At 37.0% G+C, this 24,547-nt stretch overlaps 1 protein-coding gene across 5 annotated transcripts in view; it reads right to left on the bottom strand.

Moving 5' to 3' along the window:
• Window positions 1–24,547, bottom strand: part of IMMP2L (inner mitochondrial membrane peptidase subunit 2) — a 961,484-nt gene that overhangs the window by 685,365 nt on the left and 251,572 nt on the right. Inside the window, exon 5 of one of the 5 annotated variants that reach the window (XM_024991061.2) lies at window positions 1–24,547. This exon is cut by the window's left edge and continues 38,220 nt beyond it; it is cut by the window's right edge and continues 15,380 nt beyond it. The exons of the other annotated variants lie outside the window; for them this stretch is intronic. The gene's annotated coding sequence lies outside the window, so the exon portion shown is untranslated. 5 annotated transcript variants of the gene reach the window in all.

Genomic DNA, 24,547 nt, shown 5'->3' with positions numbered 1-24,547 from the left:
TTTGTTAACAATAAGTAAATACAATGAAACAAAAACAGCATAATCCTTTTTCAAGGATACATATATATCAAAATAAGCTGAAGGAGAGCAAATTATAAGGACAACCACTAAATACATGGATACTTACAGTGGAATGTCAGGAATGCAGGCAATAGAAAAAAGTAATTAAAATAAAATAGAGGCTATGCACTGAGCAATAACAAGAATTGCCATGAGCAAACAAATTCTATACACTTAAAGGAAAAAGGGGAACAAATACAATCAAAAGGGAAAATTATTTGGACCATACTTGATTAAAGGAACAGTCTACAGATTTCCATTGTTTGTCCTGAATTACCAGAGCCATAAACATCAGGTCGCTAATAATGACAGTGAGACTTTATCAAGAAGATGAAAGACAAAGAAGAAATAGAAGGCATCAGGCTAGTGTACAATTCAATACAAACACACACATACACACCCAAGTGCCAAGTAAGTTTGAAAGAGTTTCCATCATGTTCAACAAGTGAAATGTTCTAACAAGTTTTAGAGCATCTTTATTCATAATCGCCAAAGCTTGGAAGCAAGCAAGGTATCTTTCAATAGGTAAGTGTGGAAATAATCTGTACATCCATACAATGGAATATGAACTATCAAGCCATGAAAAGATATGGAGGAAACTCATAAGCATATTAGTAAGTGAAAGAAACCAATTTGAAAAGCTACATATTTTATGATACCACCTGTATAACATTTTGGAAAAGGTTTAAATATGAAGATGTAAAACGGTAAGTATTTGTGAGTAGTTGTGGGGAGAGAGAAATGAACAAGCATAGCAAAGAGATTGTAGGGCAGAGAAACTGTTCTGTATGATACTGTAGTGGTAGAAACATCATCATACATTTGTCAAAATCCATAGAATCTAAAACCCCAACACCAAACTGTAAGGTAAACTCTGGACTTGTGTGATAACAATGTGTCAGGGTGGCTTCACTGACTGTAACATGTACCACTCTGGTAGGGGATGTTAACAGCAGGGGAGGCTTTGGGGGCCAGGGAGGGAAGGAGAAAACGTTTCGGTATTCTCTCTTCTTTCTGCTCAATTTTGTTGTGAATCTAAACCTGTACTGGAAAATAAAGTCTATTAAAAAAAATTAGTTGGACATATTGGTGTGGGTCTATTTGCAGGTTCTCAGCTCTGTCCCACTGATCATTTTCTATATTTATGTATCTCACCACAAAATTGAAAGCTATATGCAGACAACTGTCTACAGTGCTGAAGTGCTGATACACAGCAGTAACCCTTAAGTAGTTGTCAATCTTATTTAATAACAATCACTGTATACCTACTAAGTGCTAAGCATTCTGAACTCCACATCAAAAAAATAATCTTCAGAATGCAACAGAGAATTAAGTGGCCAATATAAAATCAAGAGTCTGGCAAGTCCAGGAGCAAATAGAAACTACTAACAGTGGGATTTCACCAGAATATTCTTTAAAAGCGTAGTTGAAGCAAAGAAAAATGAAATGTATGCTTCTATTACTGTAAAAAGACAAAATAAAGTGGTTCTCATGAAAAAGCATAAAACTTATAAAGTAAGTTTACTGTGGTTTCTGATCATAAGCAGCAGGCACTCAAAAGAGGAACTCCAAATTTGAATCAGATGCTGTTATTGTTTTTAAATAGATTCCTACAACTACCATGCAAAAAGACTTGCATGAGTTGTGTTTACACACAGGATTTTACTGCCAGCCAGGGCCCATATTCAAGAGAAGTGGCAACAAAAGGATGAAGAGCAATCTGCAGGTATGAATAAGCAGTTCTGGCATCCTTGCTGACAAAATTACAGTAACTACAAGCTATGAAAGGACCTCAACAGGTGTTCAGGTGTCTGAAATAAAAGCTGAATGGACCCTGGAAAAAACAGTAAAGTGTACTTTGAAGAGTAAAATAGTAAGATATGTGTAGATACATATATATGTGCATCTTACGTATTCTTAGATGGTGGTCTCAGCTGAGAGAGTGACACAGGTCCCCCAAGATCAGGTCCTAGACATATAAAGTCAAATTGTAGGTATCACAACCTAAAGAAGGCATGAGTAACAGCCTGCATGCAAAGCCCAGGGAGATTAATGTACAGCTGTGCAGAGCTCCAGCATCCTGTTTGCATATAGCATCACCTGAAAGCCTTCCTAAAAGTACAAGACAAATATCCTGTTTCTGAGCAGTTAAATCAGAAGAGCAGTTAAATCATAATAACAAATATCTTGTTTCTGAGCAGTTAAATCAGAATAATGGGCCATACATTCTCTAGTGATCAGCTGAAATAATGGGGTTTTTCTTTAATTAAACTTATTTTGAAACAACTGTAGATTTATATGCAGTTGTAAGAAATAATACAGATAGATGCCATGTACCCTCTGTCCAGTTTCTCTCCGTGGTAATATCTTGCAGAAGTGAAAGTAAAAGTATTAGTCACTCAGTGGTGTTTGCCTCTTTGTGACTCAGTGGACTACAGCCCTCCAGGCTCCTCTGTCCATGGAATTCTCCAGGCAAGGATGCTGGAGTGGGTTGTCATTTCCTCTTCCAGGGGTCGAACGCAAGTCTCCTGCATTGCAGGTAGACACTTAACTGTCTGAGCCACTAGGGAAGCACTTATTAGCAAGGTGAAAAGACAGCCTTCAGAATGGGAGAAAATAATAGCAAATGAAGCAACTGACAAACAACTAATCTCAAAAATATACAAGCAACTCCTACAGCTCAACTCCAGAAAAATAAATGACCCAATCAAAAAATGGGCCAAAGAACTAAATAGACATTTCTCCAAAGAAGACATACAGATGGCTAACAAACACATGAAAAGATGCTCAACATCACTCATTATCAGAGAAATGCAAATCAAAACCACTATGAGGTACCATTTCACACCAGTCAGAATGGCTGCGATCCAAAAGTCTACAAATAATAAATGCTGGAGAGGGTGTGGTGAAAAGGGAACCCTCTTACACTGTTGGTGGGAATGCAAACTAGTACAGCCACTATGGAGAACAGTGTGGAGATCCCTTAAAAAACTGGAAATAGAACTGCCTTATGATCCAGCAATCCCACTGCTGGGCATACACACTGAGGAAACCAGAAGGGAAAGAGACACGTGTACCCCAATGTTCATCGCAGCACTGTTTATAATAGCCAGGACATGGAAGCAACCTAGATGTCCATCAGCAGATGAATGGATAAGAAAGCAGTGGTACATATATACAATGGAGTATTACTCAGCCATTAAAAAGAAAACATTTGAATCAGTTCTAATGAGGTGGATGAAACTGGATCCTATTATACAGAGTGAAGTAAGCCAGAAGGAAAAACACCAATACAGTATACTAACGCATATATATGGAATTTAGAAAGATGGTAACAATAACCCTGTGTACAAGACAGCAAAAGAGACACTGATGTATAGAACAGTCTTATGGACTCTATGGGAGAGGGAGAGGGTGGGAAGATTTGGGAGAATGGCATTGAAACATGTAAAATATCATGTATGAAACGAGATGCCAGTCCAGGTTCGATGCACGATACTGGACGCTTGGGGCTAGTGCACTGGGACGACCCAGAGGGATGGTATGGGGAGGGAGGAGGGAGGAGGATTCAGGATGGAGAACACATGTATACCTGTGGCAGATTCATTTTGATATTTGGCAAAACTAATACAATTATGTAAAGTTTAAAAATAAAATTAAAAAAAAAATAAAAAATACACAAATTTTTTTTAAATTAAAAAAAAAAAAAAACTGTAGCTCAAATTCATAGCCAAGAAGCTCACAGTGATACAGACAAGATATAGCAGGATTCCACCGCTACATGGATCCCTCCTGTTATCCATTCATAGGCATAATCTCCTCCTTCCTCTTCCTACCCCTAACCCCTGGTACTGACCCCTGGCAACCATAAATGTTCTCCACGTCCTAAACTGTATTTTCAAGACTGTTCTATAAATGGAATCATTCGATATGTGACCTTTGGGGATTGGTTTCTTTCACTCAGAATAACTGCCTCAAGACTCAGCCCAGGTGTCTCATGTATCATTCATTTTTGGTGCTGAATAGGATTCCATGGTACACGTGTGTCACCATGTAACACTTCACCTTTGAGGGACACCTGGACTATCTCCAGTTTGGGCTGGGACATTCAAGTACCGGTTTCTGTATGAACATAAGTTGTCATTTTCCCTGGGATAAATGTCTAAGAGTGCTTTTTCTGGGTCATACAGTAACTGCTGTTACAGTCATAAGAAACACTGCACTGTTTTCAGAGTGGCTGTAACAGTTTATATCCTCCCCAGCAACATGTGAGGGAGGCAGTTTCCTCACATCCTCGGTGGTATTTGGTGTTCTTTTGTACTTCAGTCATTGTGACAGGTGTGCAGTATTAACTTACTGTGGTTTTATCAATAATTTACTTTTCCCTAATAGAAAATGATGCCATTAGAGACAAGCACCTCTTTTCAAGTATTTATTTGCTCTGTGATGAAATGTTTCTTCAAGTTTTTTGCCCATTTCCTAATTGGACTGCGTGCTTTATAAGCTACATTTCGAGTTATTTACATATTTTAGACACTAGTTTTTTTGTCAGGTAAGTCTCTTGTAAATATTTTCTCCTAGTCTGTAACTTATCTTTTCATTCTCTTACGCAGGTCTTTCACAGAACAAATGAGATCAAATTTATTGACTTTTCCTTCTGTGGATTGTGCTTTTGGTAATATAGTCTATTTACCTAGCCCTAGATCCTAAAAATCTCATCCTGTTAATTCATTTTTTCTAAAACTCTTTTACTTTTATGTTTTGCATTTAAGTGCAAATGATTCTTTTGGAGTTAATTTTATTTACATTAAGAGTTTCACGTCAATTTCATTATTTTATCTGTGAATGCCCAGTTGCTCCATCACCATTTGCTGAAATGGTTATCCTTCCCCCATTGAATTGCTTTTGCCCTTTTGTTAAGTTCAACTTGTCAAAATTCTCTGCAGGTCTTTTTCTTGGGTCCATATTCAGTACCACTTAGTTATGTGTCACTGTTCTGATTATAGTAAGCCTTAATGAAAATAGCTATAAAAAAAATAGGTCATGCCAGTCATGTACTTAAAAACCAAGTTTCCAAGAGCTCCCTGTTGCACAGAAAAATGATATCCTAAGTCCTTATCCAGACTCACAGAACCTTACAAAACCAGATCCCATACAGCTTTTCACTTTGTACCTTATATTGCTCATGCCCAGGCTGCTATTCATTTCCACCATCAGTCTGCTCTTGTTTTCTGAGTACATCTTAGAAACTTTACCAGAATGCTCTTTCCCAAATTTTCATAATATTTTTTTTGGTCATCAGTTCTTAACTTATCATCTCCCTTAAAAAGCCATATGTACATATGTTCATTCAGTTCTGACAACATCCTAAAAGGTTTTATTATTGTCCTCATTTTATAAGTGAGAAAACTAAGGCACAGACACACTGACTATCTAACCGAGGTTACCCTTGGTTTGAAACGGCAGTGCAAGGATTCAGCTCAGGCGGTTTATGTGCTTAGTCATCATACTAAAAAAAGAGGTGAATTAAAAGACTGTTTTTTTTTTTTTTTTCCTGTTTGGCTTCTCTGATAGAGATTATGACAATTGCCAAAATCTTTATTACTTAGCACCTTTTATTTGATTACTTGTAGTTCTAGTTTCAAGGAAAAATATTGCTATCTCAGGAAAGGGTATGACACAGAACCAATTTTAAGAGAAGTTCTTCAGTGTGACTCACTTGTGAGATAATTACAGGGCTGCCACATTTCTAGCTTTTCACTCGACTCCAGTGACCTAAACCCCAGATAAAGCATTCACTAAATTTCCCCCTCAAACTTAATTGGATCTTAACAACCTTAAGAGAGCTGACTATACTGTCTTCTAAAGATGCCCCTATATAAACATCAATTGGAAATCTGAAACAATTCAACTTTTGAAACCAGTTTCAAAATTTGAGACCAGACATAAACTTTAAAAAGCCCAAATGCATTTCTAAGTAAACATTTTCTGCTTTGATTGCCTTGCTCTGCTCCTTACTCAGCATCCTCAAAGTACTGCTTTTTTTCCCTTAAGCAAACTATAGAAATCTGATTAAAACATTTACTACTTATAAATTACTTCTGTAAATATTATCAGCTTCACGTATGACTATGTCCTCAATCATTCCTTCAACAGAAATGACAGATTCACAGCAAAGAATCTCTGGCTGAAAAAATTAAAAAGCTCAGCCTTGTAAAGCAAATCTCTATGTACTTGCACACACTCACTGTTTGGAAGCAGCCAATATCTATTATTTATTTCTGCAATGTCTTTCCTTATCTCTAGAAAGTGCTTGGGGATTTCAATTCTATGATTGTGACTATGCAAAGTTAGGATATCCTGTATTTTATTCTATGACACTCCTTTCTAATTTGGGGAAGAAATAACTTACGTTTGAATCTCCTGTTCCTTACAACTATACCTGATCCCTTTGTCAGAAATAGTAACGGCATAACAGAGGCAATCTTTCACATCTGGGTAGACAGTTTTTGAATATTAAGCTTCCCAAAGATATGGGCTTCTCAAATTTGAGAATTTTTTTTAAAAAAGAAACACACACAATAAAGCAATCTCAGCACCTTCCCAAGGGTTCTTCACAAATGGCTTTTGATGAAGCCTCATCATTATCCATGCAATAAAAGAAAAAGGTGTGAGAGAAGGAACAGGGTTGAGGGAACAGCTATAAAAACCACAATCTCCCCCAAAAGAGATTTAGTCAGAAGAGAATAAAACATTCTGTTGGATACTCTAATCAGCAGCTATGTAAGGAAGAAAAAAAAAAAAACTTAAAAGTTAACCTCAGACATTAATGGAAAGTTTATTGCATCAGGAAGAAAATGAATTCCCATACAGTATTAACTTCATACATTAAAATGAATTGAAGAAACTTATTATTCAAAAACAAAGAATGGCCTTTGGGAAGCTCTGCTGCCTAAAAGGATTTAATGGTCAAAGCTTGTCTGGATATTATCATGAATTAAACTAATGAGAGGATGAAGATATTGTTAACAGGAGAGGAGCTCTCCTGAAATGCTAGCCTTGCCATTTCTGTCATATGATGAGAAATCAATGACCAAATAAAATGTGCAGCTAAAGCTATTACAGAAAATAAATGCCACAGTATTTATGGAGATAGCTTTTTCCAAAGCAAAAATATACTCGGGTGGTAGGGTGGAGAAAGAGAAAAACACTCTGGAGAAGAGAATGACAACCCACTCCAGTAGCCTTGCCTGGAGAATTCCATGGACAGAGGACATATTGTGCCACAAATGGGAAGGAAATTAAGGCCCTGAGAATAAACTGGGAAGAATCAAAAGGTAATGTTCAGTCATTTGCATATTGTGAGCCAAAATACATATACCTTTATATACATACACACATGCATATATACATACACACACACACATATGTGTGTGCATAGATGTATAAATTTTAAATGTATACTTTATTCAATATTTTACATTATAATAAATATAGGATATATGTATATTTTCAGAAAAAAGATCAGGAAACAGAACAAACTATCTGGCCATCAATATCCAAAATCAAAATAATGCACATGTAACTTTAAAAAGCATGAGAGAAGGACCATATAAAAAAGCTTAAACATGACCCTTCCTATTTTTCCTTTAAAACAAAAAAGTAATCTAAGAACAATGATCTACATGACATCCATAAAAGGAAAGCCCCAGAAATAAGAGTTTGAAAGTATGACTAAGAGAGAGTCTTCTATTGAGGAAGGTGGCTCCATATTGCAGATGTTGGCTGTGAAAGGAAGTAGAAGAGAAGAGCTCCATGACAACTGTAAGAATACAGGAAAAAAAAAAAATCGTTCTACTGTGGGAGGTTGTTTTCTTTGGTTGTGCTATGAAATGGGGTCTCCAGAGGGTGGCAAGGTGGGTGAAAAGGGGAGTGGAAATTTGGTTATGGAAAAAAAATCAGAGTATGATTAAATAAAGAAGAGGGACAGGTTATTGGAAAAGAATTGGTATTTTGTCAGCAACTTAGAACAGTATAAAGGAATTTCAGGTCTTTAAAATACTCACTTCCTTAGGGTTAGAGTGACAAATTAATTGTAAAATTATTAAATGCATATTTATTAATTTATTCGGTGGGTATAGCTCATAAAGACTGACGAACTTGCAGACACTGAAGCATCAACTTTCAGGAAAAAGCTGAGAACTAAGTCCTTGAAACAACAGCCTCCTGAGACTGCCACTACCCTGGATGAGGTCTCCATTCCATTGGTGTCTACCTGCAGTGTTTTATACAAAAGGTACTTGAGAATTTATGAAGCAGCTTCTAGGGAAAAGTGGTGAAAGAAAGACTAAGATAGGAAAGAGGATAGTAGATACCTTCTACAAGTATCAAAAATTTCAGGCATATAGATCGCTAAATATCATCAAGTATAATAAAGGAGTATGACAATTTTCACAGATTGATATTCTTGTTTAATTAATGAAACTGACTTAGATCAAAATGCGTGTAATGACTCTTTTCTTTTTCTTCTTCATTTTATTTAACATTCCAAAATTTTCCAAAGTGCATGTCTATAATTTGAATAAGAAACAATCATTTAAAAATTCTGGCACAGGTCTGACTTGACTGGCATTAGCATGAACACATTTTCAGAAGGATTTAAAATCTTCTCATTTTTCTATAGGGAATCATATTGATGATACTGGGATGGAGTTTTTTCTTCTTTAATTCAGAGAAGAGGCTACAGGTGCTATAATGATGGGCTCTTCTGATAAAATAATGTGGCAAAGCTGATCTCTGGAGTGTAACTCAATTACAGGGATGGCATATATGGACAAATACTACATTTAATCTTCAGCCTAACTAATGATTTGGAAAACCTGTAAGTGTTCTATTGTTGATTCCTTTGATACTCCTAGAACTAATGCCTTTTCATAATTGACACAGGTTTTAAAAATATTTTTCCCTTTACTGTTTTAAAACTAGCATAAAAAATAGAACTTTTTCTTTTATTCCTCTCAGTCAAAATTACAGAGATTGCTATTCTTGCTACAGAGTATCCTTCAATTCGGTGCCCCCAAACTTCCTTCTAAGCAAAAGGCCTGTTTCTGAAATACAGGCCTACTTTCAATGTTATAAAAAATCTAAGCAGAGGAAGCCAAATTTGGGCCTTACCAAATTCAAATCTCTTCCTTACAAAGAATAACATTACATCACCCATTCTTCGCCAGGAAAAATGTTCTTACATATTTTTCACCTCTTTTTTTAAAAGGGTGCATTGGATTTTATATAATTTTACTTCAACAATGTTGATTTTCAGTGATGAAAAGACATTTAAAATACCCATTGAGAGAAGCAAATTTACAAAAAGAAAAGGTAAGTGACCTAGAATTGCCCCACAGAACTTTGTTTCTGACAGTACTGCAGCACTTACCACACTGAGCTGTGGTTTCTTTTGCCTTATCTATCTTTCCCAATTCAACATGAGAGTTGGGAGAAGGCAAAAAATACACTTCACTCATCTTTGTACCCAAACTAGCAAAGGGACTGAAATGTAGTTATAATAATTGATCTAAAATTTTCAGATGCAATTTCAGTTACTTCATCTTCAGAGATTCCATATGACTCCATATTCCATATGACTCCATCTTCAGAGAATCTATCAGATCACAAATTGGTATTAATCTTCTACTTAAAATTCATTTAACATCTCTCCCACCAATTCACATGATGGCACATGGCCCCCTTTTCCTCTTCTACGTGCTGAATTCCTACACATCCTTCAAAACCCAGGACTGTACCCTGTACACAATACACGTTTGTGCATGTATGTGTGCATGCATGCATGCATGTTCCCCATTGTCTACGTACACAGACAATGAAAACCCAAGGGTTATTCATCTCTGTGTTCCTACCAGAATATCTATCACATAATAGACTACCGAGAAATGCTTATTGAATGAAATGATAGCTGATACCTAGCAAGTTTGCTGTTCCTTGATCTTGATTAAAAATAGAGCCAATTATTCTCAGTTGGGCTACAAGTTGGCGCTAGTGGTAAAGAACTTACCTGCCAATGCAGAAGACATAAGAGACATGGGTTCGATCCCTGGGTCAGAAAGACCCCCTGAAGGATGGCAATGGCAACCCATTCCAGTACTCTTGCCTGCAGAATCCAATGGACAGAGGAGCCTCGAAGACTGTAGTTCATAGGGTCACACAGAGTCAGACTTGACTGAAGCGACTTAGCATGCATGCATTCTCAGTTGTTTGAAGTGATTTTGATGTGAATTTTGGGGAACTGGACAAAGCACAATTAACTGCCAAAGTCTGTTACTAATTTAGTTGTAAGGTGGCTAAGATCAGAATCTACAATCTCATGAAAGCAAATGGAAAGAAAAAGGCAAGCAAAGCACAGTCTATCACCCTTCTGCTATAAGTCTTTCATGGTTAAGTGGAACTCACAATCAACTGGCTATTTTTTTGGACCATGCTCTTAATCAGCAGTCTCTGATTTCACAGAACACAATTTCCCATGGACTGAAGGGAGGGAGCAATTTGGGATGATTTGAGTATATTTTATTGTGTACATTATTTCTATTATTATTGCATAAGCTCCACCTCAAGATTATCAGGCATTAGAGCCTGGAGGCTGGGGAACCCCTGTGCTAAACAATAGTCACATTGGATGTTGACCGCTCCTATCTTTTATTTCAGGGAGTAATGATCAAAGCTCTGGACCAATTTACCCCACCAATTTGCTGATGTCTAACTTTCATCCCTCAGGCTGAATTAGTGAAAATGAAGTTAACAGGATTATAAGCCTGCTACCCTCAGCAAGATGAAAAGAAAAACTGTATGAATTATCAGAGTACACTAGCATTATACTTTCAAAACATATGTTTATGGAATTGATCACTCATTATTAAAAGAGCTTTTCTGGTATTTAAAGAACTGATTAACTGTAAGAAGTATTTTTTTAAAACATTTTTCATTTAGTTCTTAGTTTATCATTTTAGTCCATTTTTCACATGTGAATAAGAAGGAAAACTCAAAAAAGGAAAAGAAATAGCATATACTCATCATCTTAAACTATGTTACAAAAACTTAATACATTATAATGTCTAACCCTAAAAAGTATTTTATTGATATATCTCACAATTTAAAGATTTTAATATTTTTAAACATTTGTTTATTTGGCTGAGAGATATATCATATGTGTTACTATTTGGTGTTTTATTCTGATTTCATCAGCATTTACTTTTGTTTTTGGTAACTGAGTTTTGATTTTTGGTTCCATTCTTTCTAAATTCACTTTAGTATTTTAATCCTTAATTTTACCCAAAACATGTTCATATATGCCATATTCTGTTTAAAAAAAAGAAAAAACACTTAAGAAAAGCTTTGATTATCTACCTCACAGAAGGTCAAAATATAGAAGGTCCCAGAGTAATATTCATCTTCTCAAATTATACACACTATAGATAATATATAAAGTTTAACTCGGTATGAACATTACCATAAAACATAACTATACATATAATATTGTTTATTAATTTAAAAAATAACTATCAAGTCACAAGTCTCAAGTTTTACCCACTCTCATAATTTACACAGCTTACCTTTACTCTTTGACAAATTCATTTTTTACAGCTATTTCCTACATGTTCTCATTGCATTTCTAACTTCCTTTAAAAGCCCATAGCAGTACAAACTTTTATTGGTCAATCAGTTCTTGGGACAGTGTTTCTAGCTGTTAGATCTAAATCTAGTAATAAGACAAGTGAAGAGTGAAAGCATTAGCTGCTCATTTGTGTCTGACTCTTTGCAAACCACAGACTGTAGTCTGCCAAGCTCCTCTGCCCATGGAATTCTCCAGGCAAGAATACTGAAGTGTGTAGCCATTCCCTTCTCCAGGGGATTGTCCCAACCCAGGGATGGAACCTGGGTCTCCTGCACTGTAGGCAGATTCTTTACTTTCCGGCAAATAAAAAAGAGTACAACCAATCAAAATCAGATCTGATATCCAGAGACTCCAGAAGAAATATACAGAATATACTTGAACATTTTAAGCAATACCACACATGCTAAGAAACAGAAATGCGGACTGAGTTGTTTTACTAAGTAGAACAATTACACATCAACACAGCCTTCTAAGTTGTAACTATGTTCTGTATCTCTATTCTTTGTCTTTCCAACCTCAGTTGTGATCACTATCTACAAGATCATATGTTTAAGTCCGTAAATATGCAGCAAAGGGTTTCACATAAAAAGGCAGATATAAGATGTAGACATGGCACAGTGTCCCGCTTCACAAGATACTGTGATAAAATGGAACCACTGGAAAATATGAAACATTTCATGAAAAAATGGAAGTTACATAAAAAACAAGGGCAAACAAAATAAGGAAATCTTATGAGAAAGCTTCATTTGGTATATATCATACAGATGTCAAAGGAAAGGAACTGATTTTTAGTGGTGGTGTAGTAGTTGGGGGCTGGATCCAACAAGCAGTGAGGATGAGCCAGTAGTGAAAAAAAGAAAAAGAAAACAGTCATAGAAAATTCTTTTGAATTTCCATCTACGTTATGCTATGTTAAGCTACGTTTTGAGTCATCATTTATATCTGTATACAAAGAGCCACAGTTTTTTCTAGACAGAAAAACATAAAATTGATAACACAAAAAGGGCACCATTATAATTTTAAAACATTGGACTCTTCCTGTCCAATCTTATTTTAATGGTATCATCATACAAAATAAAGAAAATTACGTGGAACAATTGAAAAAAATATTCCTCTGTCATAAACTTTGAAATATAACATTATAATGAAAAAGAGTCTCAGGAGAGATTTTGGGGAAAAAGATGTATTCAATAATAATTTAACTTGGCCTGAATTCATAAGAATATCCCTTAGTTTTGCAAATTGCCTCCAATTTGCCAAGAGCCATTCTTTTATGCTGGCTTAAAATAAGCAAAGATTACGCAAGTACCATGTGCCATCCTAAATAAGGAAAGAGGAAAAAAACAAGTACAATATGGTATTTAAACAGCTGTGTGAAGATCACTGGTTAAAACAAGAATCATTTTTTCAGCTGAGCTTGTTATGCTTCATTTTGCTAAATATAAACCAGTGCATCATTAAATTAACCACTGATTTGTAGACCAAAGTCCAGAGCCCCACCTGCAAATAATCCAATAAACATAATAATTTTTCAAATGCTAGTTAAACTGTCATAATTTGGGTCTGAAAATGAGGAGAAAGAAGGAAAAGATGCAGAAATTATTTTGTAACTATAATGAGCAAAATGCAATTGTTTTCATTTTTTGCAGTTTTATTTGTGTGAGCCAACAGTATACAACAAATAATACTTCTGTAAATACTCTAGTAAGGATTTCACACCAGTCAATTAGTGCAGATTACTGAAGAAACTCAATCTTTCAGAAACAAAAATTTTATATACTATGCAGTCAGTCTAGCGAGCATTGCAAGTACATGAGCTTGAACCAGTTGATAACATAGAGGAAAACAGAGCATAAGTTTAAAATAATTTTACTTCAAAAGGTCCATGAGGCACCATCTAATTTATTAGAGGTGTTAATCCACTATGTGGTAATTCATTGACCAAAAAGTTAGTACTTATTCACATAGACTCATTTTAGTCTCTTATTTCCATTATGTTAGAGGATTTTATTTCTCTATAAAGTAAATGAAATATTGTAGTAAAATATGTGACTAAGCAAATACATTCAAAAGATAACAAATATTCATTTTTTTCAGAGCCATTGTGTCATATAAACCTATTCAGAGCAGAAGTTCCTTAAGTAAGATTCATGTAGCCCTCCCTCATCCACCAAAAAGTTCAACAGAGGGAATTGGGGGAGGAGGGTCCGTGTATTTGGATGGAAAAGAAATCATACGTTTATTTTCACTCACATCCAACTAAATGTTTAAATTTCCCTCTGTTAAGATGGCAGACAAAAAATGACGATAGTATTAGACTAACTGTGATCAATAGAAATCACAGATGAAATACTGTTATACTCATCACTAATTCCAAAACTGAAATATTTATTAATAATACTAATTTTTATTTATTATTACTATAGATATATTACTATACTGGAGATTTTAAAATATTTTGTTGAATATAGAGAAGGCAATGGCATCGCACTCCAGTACTCTTGCCTGGAAAATCCCATGGATGGAGGAGCCTGTTAGGCTGCAGTCCATGGGGTCTCTAAGAGTCAGCACAACTGAGCAGCTTCACTTTCACTTCTCACTTTCATGCATTGGAGAAGGAAATGGCAACCCACTCCAGTGTTCTTGCCTGGAGAATCCCAGGGATGGGGGAGCCTGGTGGGCTGCCGTTTATGGGGTCACACAGAGTCGAACACGACTGAAGCGACTTAGCATAGCATAGCATATTTCAACTTAATTGACTTGCATAATCCTATGCAATCTATTGGACTTGAAAACATTGTGACATCCACAGACTTCAGATTGCAAAGGAGTCTACTATGTCTCAAAAAAAAAAACAAAAAAAACAACTGTTAACCACCTCTGATTTTTAATCTAACAAGTAAGAAAAAAGGGTAAGAAGCAAGATATTCTGCACATTAAAATTATACTTTGTGTAAGTTTTTGGTTTTGTTTAGTTTTGCTTTACTTTTTAATCCCAAGAAAACAATCATTCTAGCTGAAGCCCATCAAATAAACACTGCTTTAAGCATTAACAAACACCTTCCTCTTCCACCCCTCATTGGTTCTATGAAATGATCTTTGGTTTAAAAGTTTACAGTAATAATGGGAAAAGTATGAATTTTTTGCCTTACTTACTCATTTTAAAAATAACTTCAAGGTATACTAGATTATGATAGCAGATTGTTTATAACCCTGACAGTATAGTGCTTTCTATGCCAGATGAATGTAAACAGCTTCCTGTAATCCTGGTTGATTGATATAAGGAGGGGAAGGATTTGCAAAATCAATTGCTGTATACTGAGGACTAGACATTAGAATGACTAGTTCTCCAAAAAAGATCACATCTGGAATGGTAGTGGAGTTGGAAGCACAACCGGATTAAATTTACAATAAAACAACTTCCAAGGCCCATTCTCCTTCTGCACAAGCCAAGAAGCTGAGTAAAATGAGGATGTGATTTTAAAAAATCTCTATTTTTGAATTTCTCACACATTTCATGATGGCTCTAATCTCTACAATTCCTGCGACACAGTACTTTTTGATTACTCTGCTAGACGGGAGAACATTTCCAGGACTTTCACCTGGCCTCCTCCCATAATTCCCCTCACTCTATGGGTCAGAGACAATATAGCGTTCTGCAGGGCAAACACTGAACAAATAGGACAATGACCACAAGGTGGATACACAGACTCCCTGGAACTCCAGTGAGATAAACTCAGAGGGAAGCAGGGAAATCAATTTATCATCCATTCACCATTTTTCCAATGTCTCATTTTCCCAAGAACAATGGTAGTGTTTTGTTTCCCTCAAAAGATTAGCTTCAAGTAAGGGTTATGTCTACTAATCCTTAAAAGAGCTGAGGACATCCCTTTCCATAATGTTCAATCAGTCTGGTAAATAACTGAGATCCTGCTGGGAATACCCTGAGGGAAGATCTTCAGTATATATTTACAGCAATAGCAACAGCTTATTCTCAGAGGGATCTAACTCTCCCACCTTATTTAAGGATTGTGGACTTGTGAACTGGCTTAGGTTTAGAAATTTAAGAGACCATGATGCTCCATGATGGTGAATGAATTCAGGTTTCTGGTCATGTGACCCAACAGTTTCTATGCCCTAAATGTGTACTTTAAGGATTTAGCCACCTTAATGATAACAATCCTGGGGTCACAAAATTCTGATTGTCACTGTGGCTCTTCTGCCCATTACAGTAACTGTACCCACTTTTCCTCTGACAATTATACCTAGACACCCAGGCTCTGTCTCTAAAGGATTCCATGATGCCATTTAAATGAGAGCCCATTTCAGTGGGCTTCCCTGGTAACTCAGACAGTAAAGAATCTGCCTGCAATGCAGGAGATCTGGATTCAATCGCTGGCTCAGAAAGATTCCCTGGAGAAGGGAATGGCAACCCACTCAGTACTCTTACCTGGAGAATTCCATGGACAGGGGAGCCTGGCAGGCTACAGTTCATGGAGGGTGCAAAGAGTTGGACACTACTGGAGACTACTAACACTTTCATTTCTTTCCATTTCAATAGTGGCACATAACATTCCAAGGCTATGAGAGCATAGGGGAAAATTCCATAATTTTTCCAGGACTTGAGTGCTCCCTTCACTGACACATTTCCCAATGTCTCAACAAAGGAAGTACTTGTGGGTCACACAGGATACATCCATTCTTCTCCCTCAATTTTTTTCCTAGCAAAATAGAGGCCATTATACAGTCTTCAAGCTGCGAAAAATTAATCCCATCAGAGATACAGGAGGGGCTGGCTCCACAATAAAGGATGGGTGAAACTGCAAGGTTTAAAACTCTCAGATTCATCAGAGTTTATCTAAGTATATTCATGTCAATTCTCATGATCCCATGTCTACTTAATCAATTCTTATCTTACATCACTAAGCTTGGGAGGCTGTGAATTCAACTTAATGTGTAATACTACAAATCTCAGAGTCAAATCTGGGGTCTTACTTTCAGCTGCAGAAGAATTGCAACCATGAGGAAGACAATCTTAGTGGACCGACATGGAGCTCTGTTTCACTCACCATACCTGAATTGAGAGTTTAAAGCCCTCAACTCATCATTTCCTTTCTAAAATTTTTCTATGCAGTCAAAAGCAACCAACTCCCCTGAGAATCCTAGGAGACTTTTTCCCACCATAATAGTCAATTAAACCTTCCATTTGATTTCCCAAAGCTTTGATTTTAGAAAATACTTTCAGTAAGAAGGCTGATAATCTGAGTAACTAACAGGGCATGCCAGGGCACTTCTCCATTGAGAGTAAGACCCTACTATGTTTAACCCCAATCAGTTAAGTAAATTTTCATCTTTGAAATCTCTTTTCTGAGACCACTTTTGATTATTATTCACTAGGATGGAAGTATTCTAGGTATTTCAAACATAGAGCAGGGAATTGATTATATAGATGTTGAACAAGTTAGAAGAAAAAAGTGGGAAAGGGGGGCATAACCAAAGGCACACAACACAAACTGGGGTGCCTATCAAAGACAGGGCACTACTACCCTGGGCTGAGACCACAAGCCTGAGATCATTGCTCAACTCCTGGAAACACTGCCACAGTGGCCTCTGGGACTGTTCTGTTCTTGTTCAGTGGAACCCATATTACTCCACAGAAGCTGCATGTTGAAGTACCCCATCCAGTAAAAGGAAATGAACAGTTGCTTCTCTCCTCTCACCCTCCCGTTTTTCACCACTGCCTTCCTCTGACTGTACCTGACAGAACCTGCTTTAGCGATGGGGTCTGGCATTCATGGTGCACACGTTTTGTATCTCTGCAATGGAGTAGAAAAGGGCAGGGATGGAGTTGAGAGATGATAGCCCTAGCTGGCAGGAAACCAAACAGCAATGGTTAAAGTATGACCATTTTTATCCTTCATTAACCATATAAAAAGTAATCTGAATGGTGAATTGTACAGAAAAACAAGTAGCAAAGAGGTATTCAAAATGCTGGTTTCATTCTATCTTACCTTTCCTAATATTCAACAAGTATTTATTGTGTTTATTGCACTTGACATTGTGCTAAATATGCAAAATCAATGACAGGAGTTTTTACTCTGGGGAAAGAAACAAAATACTATATAATATGAACTAGCCGATTTGTACCAGGGATAAAGAAGAGAAACATGACTAACGGATGAGTCTAGGAAGGCTTCAGGAAAGAAGCGACTCTTGCAAGAAAATTAGAATTGGGGCAGAATACAGCAAGAATGGGGTATTCCAGGTCAGAAAGACAGTGTGTACAGAGGTAGACAGACAAGACAAAGCAGGCCTGGAACGTGGCAGAATTTTATGTGGTTGCAATATTAGTGAGGAGTTGAGGGAGTTGAAGGGGGTATGCTAGAAAAAAAGGCTGAACTGGTTGCAGTGAGCAAAGTATGAGTCTGTAGCTCCTACAGCTGATCAGATGGTGTTTTATGGATTTAGACAGTAGTATTATCAGATCTGTCTGATATGTCAAGGCTGTATGTTGTCACCCTGCTTATTTAACTTCTATGCAGAGTACATCATGAGAAACGCTGGGCTGGAAGAAGCACAAGCTGGAATCAAGATTGCTGGGAGAAATATCAATAACCTCAGATATGCAGATGACATCACTCCTATGGCAGAATGTGAAAAAGAACTAAAGAGTCTCCTGATGAAAGTGAAAGAGAAGAGTGAAAAAGTTGGCTTAAAACTAAACATTCAGAAAACTAAGATCATGACATCTGGTCCCATCACTTCATAGCAAATAGATGGGAAAACAATGGCAGACTTTATTTTGGGGGCTCCAAAATCACTGCAGATGGTGACTGCAGCCATGAAATTAAAAGAGATTTGCTCCTTGGAAGAAAAGTTGTGGCCAACCTAGACAGCATATTAAAAAGCAGACACGTTACTTTGCCAACAAAGATCCATCTAGACAAAGCTATGGTTTTTCCAGTAGTCATGTATGTGAGAGTTGGACTATAAAGAAAGTTGAGCACCAAAAAATGGATGCTTTTGAACTATAGTGTTAGAGAAGACTCTTGAGAGTCCCTTGGACTGCAAGGAGATACTACCAGTCCATCCTAAAGAAAATCAGTCCTGAATATTCATTGGAAGGACTGATGCTGAAGCTGAAACTCCAGAACTTTGGCCACCTGATGCGAAGAACTGACTCATTTGCAAAGACCCTGATGTTGGGAAAGATTGAAGGTGGGAGGAGAAGGGAATGACAGAGGATGAGATGGTTGGATGGCATCACCGACTCAATGGACATGAATTTGAGTAAACTCCGGGAGTTGGTGATAGACAGGGAGGCCTTGCGTGCTGCAGTCCATGGGGTCGCAAAGAGTTGGACATGACTGAGTGACTGAATTGAATGGAACTGAACTGATTGTCAGATCTGATTTGCATTCTAGAAAGATAACTGCCAGAGGAGTGGAGGACTGATGAGAGAAGATAACACTGAGGGGATGGAAGAGTAGTTAGCTGTTCAAGTGAAAGAAAACAGAACTAAAGGTTCAATAAACTGAATTAATCCCCACTTGTCCTACATATGCGTAGCCTAAAAAAAGCTCAGCTCTTCTCATCTTTCCTTTTGTAAGTTCCCCAGTTTCTAATCAATCTGTCAGTTAAGTTCATTTCAAAACTATTAATGTATTTTCACTGACCACTTAAATACTTCTATTTCTCTGTTGAAATTAATAAAATCACCCTATAGACTCTTCCAAACAAAAGATGGAGACAGGTAGAATGTAAATGTAATGAGTAACTAGTAAAAAGAATGTGAATTAGGCTGTGATGTATATTCTATCTTTTATTTACCTATTTTGTCACAATCCTCTTACAGCAAATCTAAGTCTTCAAAATGTTGCTCAGGTTATCATTTACATTTTGCCATATTCTTTCATACATAATCACTAGACAAACGAGAAGTTGCCCAAAGCAAACCAAAAGGATTTTTAAATACAGTGGCAAATCCCACCCACAGAAAAATTAGGAATCAATTGTTATTGCTTGAAAGGTTGCCATCCCTCAGCACAGCACTGACTTTTTTATATCATAATAAAAGGCAATCATTTGTGACACTATCACAGCCTGTTTTATTCTGCCAACCAGGAAAGTGGCCCTCTCCAATCGCAATTGATAGTTCTGCCTGAAACCTTATGTTAACTTCTTGCTATGGAAAATTTGGGCAGTTAGGCAGAGGGAAGTCCAAGCAACAGGGTAAGAAATAGAGAACTAGCCTTGACAAGTGACAGGAACACAGAACACGAGTATTTCCTTGGCATCTTGCTTCTATTTGTATTACAGTACTTAAAATACTTGACCAAAAATTTATCTGACTTCTCCACTAGCTTATGAGAGTCCTTGATGGCAGAAACAATTATAATTCTTCATTGCACAAAGAACAGGACAGACACACAATAAACATTCAATAAATGCTTAAAGAAGAGAAGTGGAAAGAAGTAGTGAAAAAGGACACATACTGAAAGATAAAATAGGGAAAGGTCAAAGACAACATATGCCTACTCCTCTGCATTGCCAGGACAATCTGATCTCTAACTAGTCCTTTTCAGGTTTATCACTCGTAAATAAATATTGCTTTTCATTTCAAGTATCAAAGATTAATTTAAATTTTTTTCAGTGGGATTCTGGACATAATGCATTCCTTGAAAAAAAAAAAAGACTTTGATTTTTGAAGTATTTCTGAGGCTCTTAGGTTTCTTAAAAATTTACATAGACATTTTTGGTGGGTGGGGAATGTTGTCAGATTAGTACATAACGCAGTTTACTCCCCCAAATAAATCCAACCCCGGCTTCAGAGTTAAGCTCTGTTTAATCTAATCCAGCGGCTTCCCTGGTAGCTCAGCGGTAAAGAAAGCACCTGCCAATGCAGGAGACGTGGTTTTGATTCCTGGATCAGGAAGATCCTCGGGGAGGGCTGGCAACCCACTCCAGTATTCTTGCCTAGAGAATCCCATGGACAGAGGAGCCTGGTGAGCTCCAGTTCACCAGGGCTTTCCTGCAAAGGGTTGGACACGACTGAGCACACATGCACACCAGGCACGCGATTTAAACATCATGGTAATACCTCCTTACCGCCAACTAGTACTTCAGTAATCAATGACACTAGGTCAGTTTAAGCAAATGACACACATGAAAAGGCTTCTTAGACTCTTAGAAAAAGGGGGGAAAAAAGCCTTCCTTACTAGCCAACTAATGAAAACATGAGTGCTAGAGCTAATCACTCCTTCCGTAGGACCGTAAGAAACAGAATAACCACTCTGGCTAGAATAGTCTTCAAAGACGTCGTGGAGGAGCTAAGACTTACGCCATGCCCCATGCCTCATTGATAGGAAAGTACCTCAAGAGTGGAAAGGAATTGTACACAGGTGGAAAGAAAGTAAAAGCCAAAGTGAAAGCAAAGTTGCTCAGTTGTGTCCAACTCTTTGGGACCCCATGGACTGTAGCCCATGAGGTTCCTGCATCCATGGAATTTTCCAGGCAAGAATACTCTAGTGGGTTGCCGTTTCCTTCTCCAGGGGATCTTCCCAACCCAGGGATTGAACCCAGGTCTCCAGCATTGCAAGCAGACAATTTTACCATCTGAGCCACCAGGGAAGCAAAGCCATAAGCAACAAAGTCAGGTAAGTGTTGAATGTACTCAAAGCACAGGCCAGCCACCCTAACTGAAAGACTGATAGATGAAGACGACATGGGAAAAAGTCAGTAGGAGCAAGAATCTAAAAACAATGAAATATGTATATTTCATTGCATTAAGAGCCAACAAAATAAAATTCTTTGTTGTGATCTAAATGCATCATATAGGGACAAATACAACAATAGAGGTAAAAGAAAAAATTCTTCAAAAATTTTAGCAACAAATAAAACCACTATAGTAGTTCTTATGATTCTTTAAGACTCCATTCTGAACAGGTACAGCTTAGAATACTCCAGCTACTAGGGACTTCAACTTAACAAAATTCTTTATAAAGAAGAAAAAATAAGCAAGTGTTTTCAATAGATGATGGAAGAAAGGGAAAATTAAGAAATGCATGAGTATATCTGATAGTATTATCTCATATATTTGTATGCTCAAGTAAGAATTGAGCGTATTTATAAGCAATTATAAAGGCACATTTGTAAAGGACCTCACATATACCATCTCTGTCAATTCTCCCAACTTGGTGACAGAAGAATTGTTGCCTCTTCATCCAGGCGTGAAAACTGACTCAAGGGCTTAATTGGACATGGAAGACCCAAATTCTTATTCAAGCCTCAGACCTTAAATTCTTTAGCCACTCCTGAATGTTATCTAAAAGATACATATGATATAAAATTTAACAATATCTAAAGCCCCCCTGATCTAAATGATGACTAATTATCAGTGCATCATTATTGATATTTAGAACTATTGTACAAAGAAAGATTCAGCCAAGTTCAATGTGATTTGGCTGAACATAAGATTTACATGTTAAGATCCAACATTAAATATGCGAAGAATGTTACACAACTCCCTGGAAATTGGGGTTTATCACTCAGAGAGACCCTAAATATTTAGCATTTTGAAGACCTAAAAGTAATAAAGCAAAGGAATAAACTAGTAATAAAATATTCAAAGGCCTCAAAATTAAAAGCAAACATTCTTAGTAAAGAGTGTATGAGATTTTATGTAACTCTTTAATTTGGAAATTAAAAAAAAAATCATAGAAATCAACAATTCATCTTCACTCTCTCAAGTCTAATTACCATGGCCTAAAAAGACCATTATCAGGCTGCTGGGAACAGCCTGTCAATCACTGATTTCACAAGGTTAGTAAAAGCTATTTTTTTTTTTTTTGTCAAACTAAGGAAAATTCATTCTCTTACAATTCTTTAAGCCTATTAAAAATAAGATTTTTTATGTTTGTGAATTTAACATTTCATTACTTCCTAAACTACTCAGAGTTAAATAAAACTAAAAATGTCAAGAAAGGCTGAATACAATTTGTTATAAGTTCCATACATTCTGTTTCTTTTTTAAAAAAAGATTATCAAGTAGGCAGTTACACTATAAAAATATTCATTTTTTCCAACCTGCCCTTTGATGAGCACCATATTAACTATTTATAGAATATAAATGGTATTTTTAATGCAATCCTTATAACGCTATACTTATCCAAGCTACAGAAGACTAGAGAAATAGAAACCATGTTAGCATGTGATTCGGCAGTTGTGCTTTCCAATATTGGCCAGAAGCTAAACAGTTAAAATGTGAAAGAGGGCCACAGGTGCCAGGAGAGGACCTTTAAGGGGCCTGAGTGTCAGTGGATTGAAAAGCAGATGGACTCTGCCCACAAAGCAGATGGCAGCCTTACCCCAGGCTGCCTGGTTAATACAGATGTGAAAGCTGAGAGGGTACTTGGGTTCCTTACAAAGGCCAACAGAGAGTTTGAGTACACAAATAAAATTTCAAATTGAGTACAAGGGAAACAAGGGTTGAAATCTGGTAGTAACAGATAGCAGCTATAGACAGATCTCTGAAGGAAGCAGAGAAAGGGAGATCTGTGAACACACTCTTAATGAAAACATTTCATTACAAAAGTTATCGCCAAGAAGCCTTAGATCAGACATGAAACAACAGCAGCCTTCAACAGGACTAAACCTCAACCAAAATATTCATTGTAGGACACTGGTACGGCTCAGATCCAACCAAAGATCAGTTTCCTAGTTCTGATATGTGGCAAACTTGAAGATAGCACTTAGAGACAATAATCCACAGATACTGGTTCTAGGAACTCCATAGACAACATGATGCAGCACAATTAGTTCTCTGTATTCACAAATGGACCCATGGATATGGAGGACTGACTATACCTATAACACAGTTAAGATTTCTCTTAGTTAACATTGCCATTGTTGTTTAGCTGCTAAGTCATGTCCAACTCTTTGTGACCCCATGGACTGAATGTAGCCTGCCAGGTTCCTCTGTTCATGGGATTTCCCAGGCAAGAATACTGGAGTGGGTTGCCATTAATTAATAGATTCTTTTAAAATATTTTAGTTACTAAACTAGAACTATGAAACTATTATTTACATTTCAAGTGTGGAAATAATTCTTTCAAACCTACTACAGACCAAATATATTCTCTGTTTTTCACAAGATTCAGTGTTATGCAGACTACTGAATAACTGTAAGATTAGTTGGCTAGTCAGCCAGAAGTTAGCCATCTATAGCAACTATTTCTTTGTATCATTATTTTAAATTTTGCCCACACATTGTGGTAACTAAAGAAGAAAATACCCCTCTCCCATGCCATTATAGTAATAAAAACATAACCATGTGCCTTAAGGTAAGAGACTCCATTAGACTTTAAGAGTCTGAGTAGAAGCTACCAAATCTGTCTGCGGGAGAGCAAGGCTGAGGGCATCCTGACACTTTCAGGACTTTGTGAGGAATCATTTGTAATCATGTCACACTCAACAGGGTGCTGAGAGCATTCTTTTTTCACCCTCACAGCATCCAGAGAACTGTTCAGCAATATCAAGCCATGACCCCGATGTTTTATGGCATGAAGACCATAGTTTAAGTCCTCATAAGTGCTAAACGCCATCTCTACACAAGAAGTAGAATATCCTTCTATACTAATGTGCTACATATTACAGACTTCTCCAACATGTTCAAAGGACTCTCCTAGTGGCTCAGTGGTAAAGAATCTGCCTGCCAAGCAGGAGATGCAGGTTCCATCCCTGGGTTGGGAAGATCCCCTGCAGAAGAAATGGCAACCCACTCCAGTATTCTTGCCAGGGAAATCC

The sequence above is a fragment of the Bos taurus genome, chromosome 4, assembly GCF_002263795.3.
Source record: "Bos taurus isolate L1 Dominette 01449 registration number 42190680 breed Hereford chromosome 4, ARS-UCD2.0, whole genome shotgun sequence".
Classification (NCBI taxonomy): Eukaryota; Metazoa; Chordata; class Mammalia; order Artiodactyla; family Bovidae; genus Bos; species Bos taurus.
This window is presented reverse-complemented; position numbering and strand designations above follow the sequence as displayed.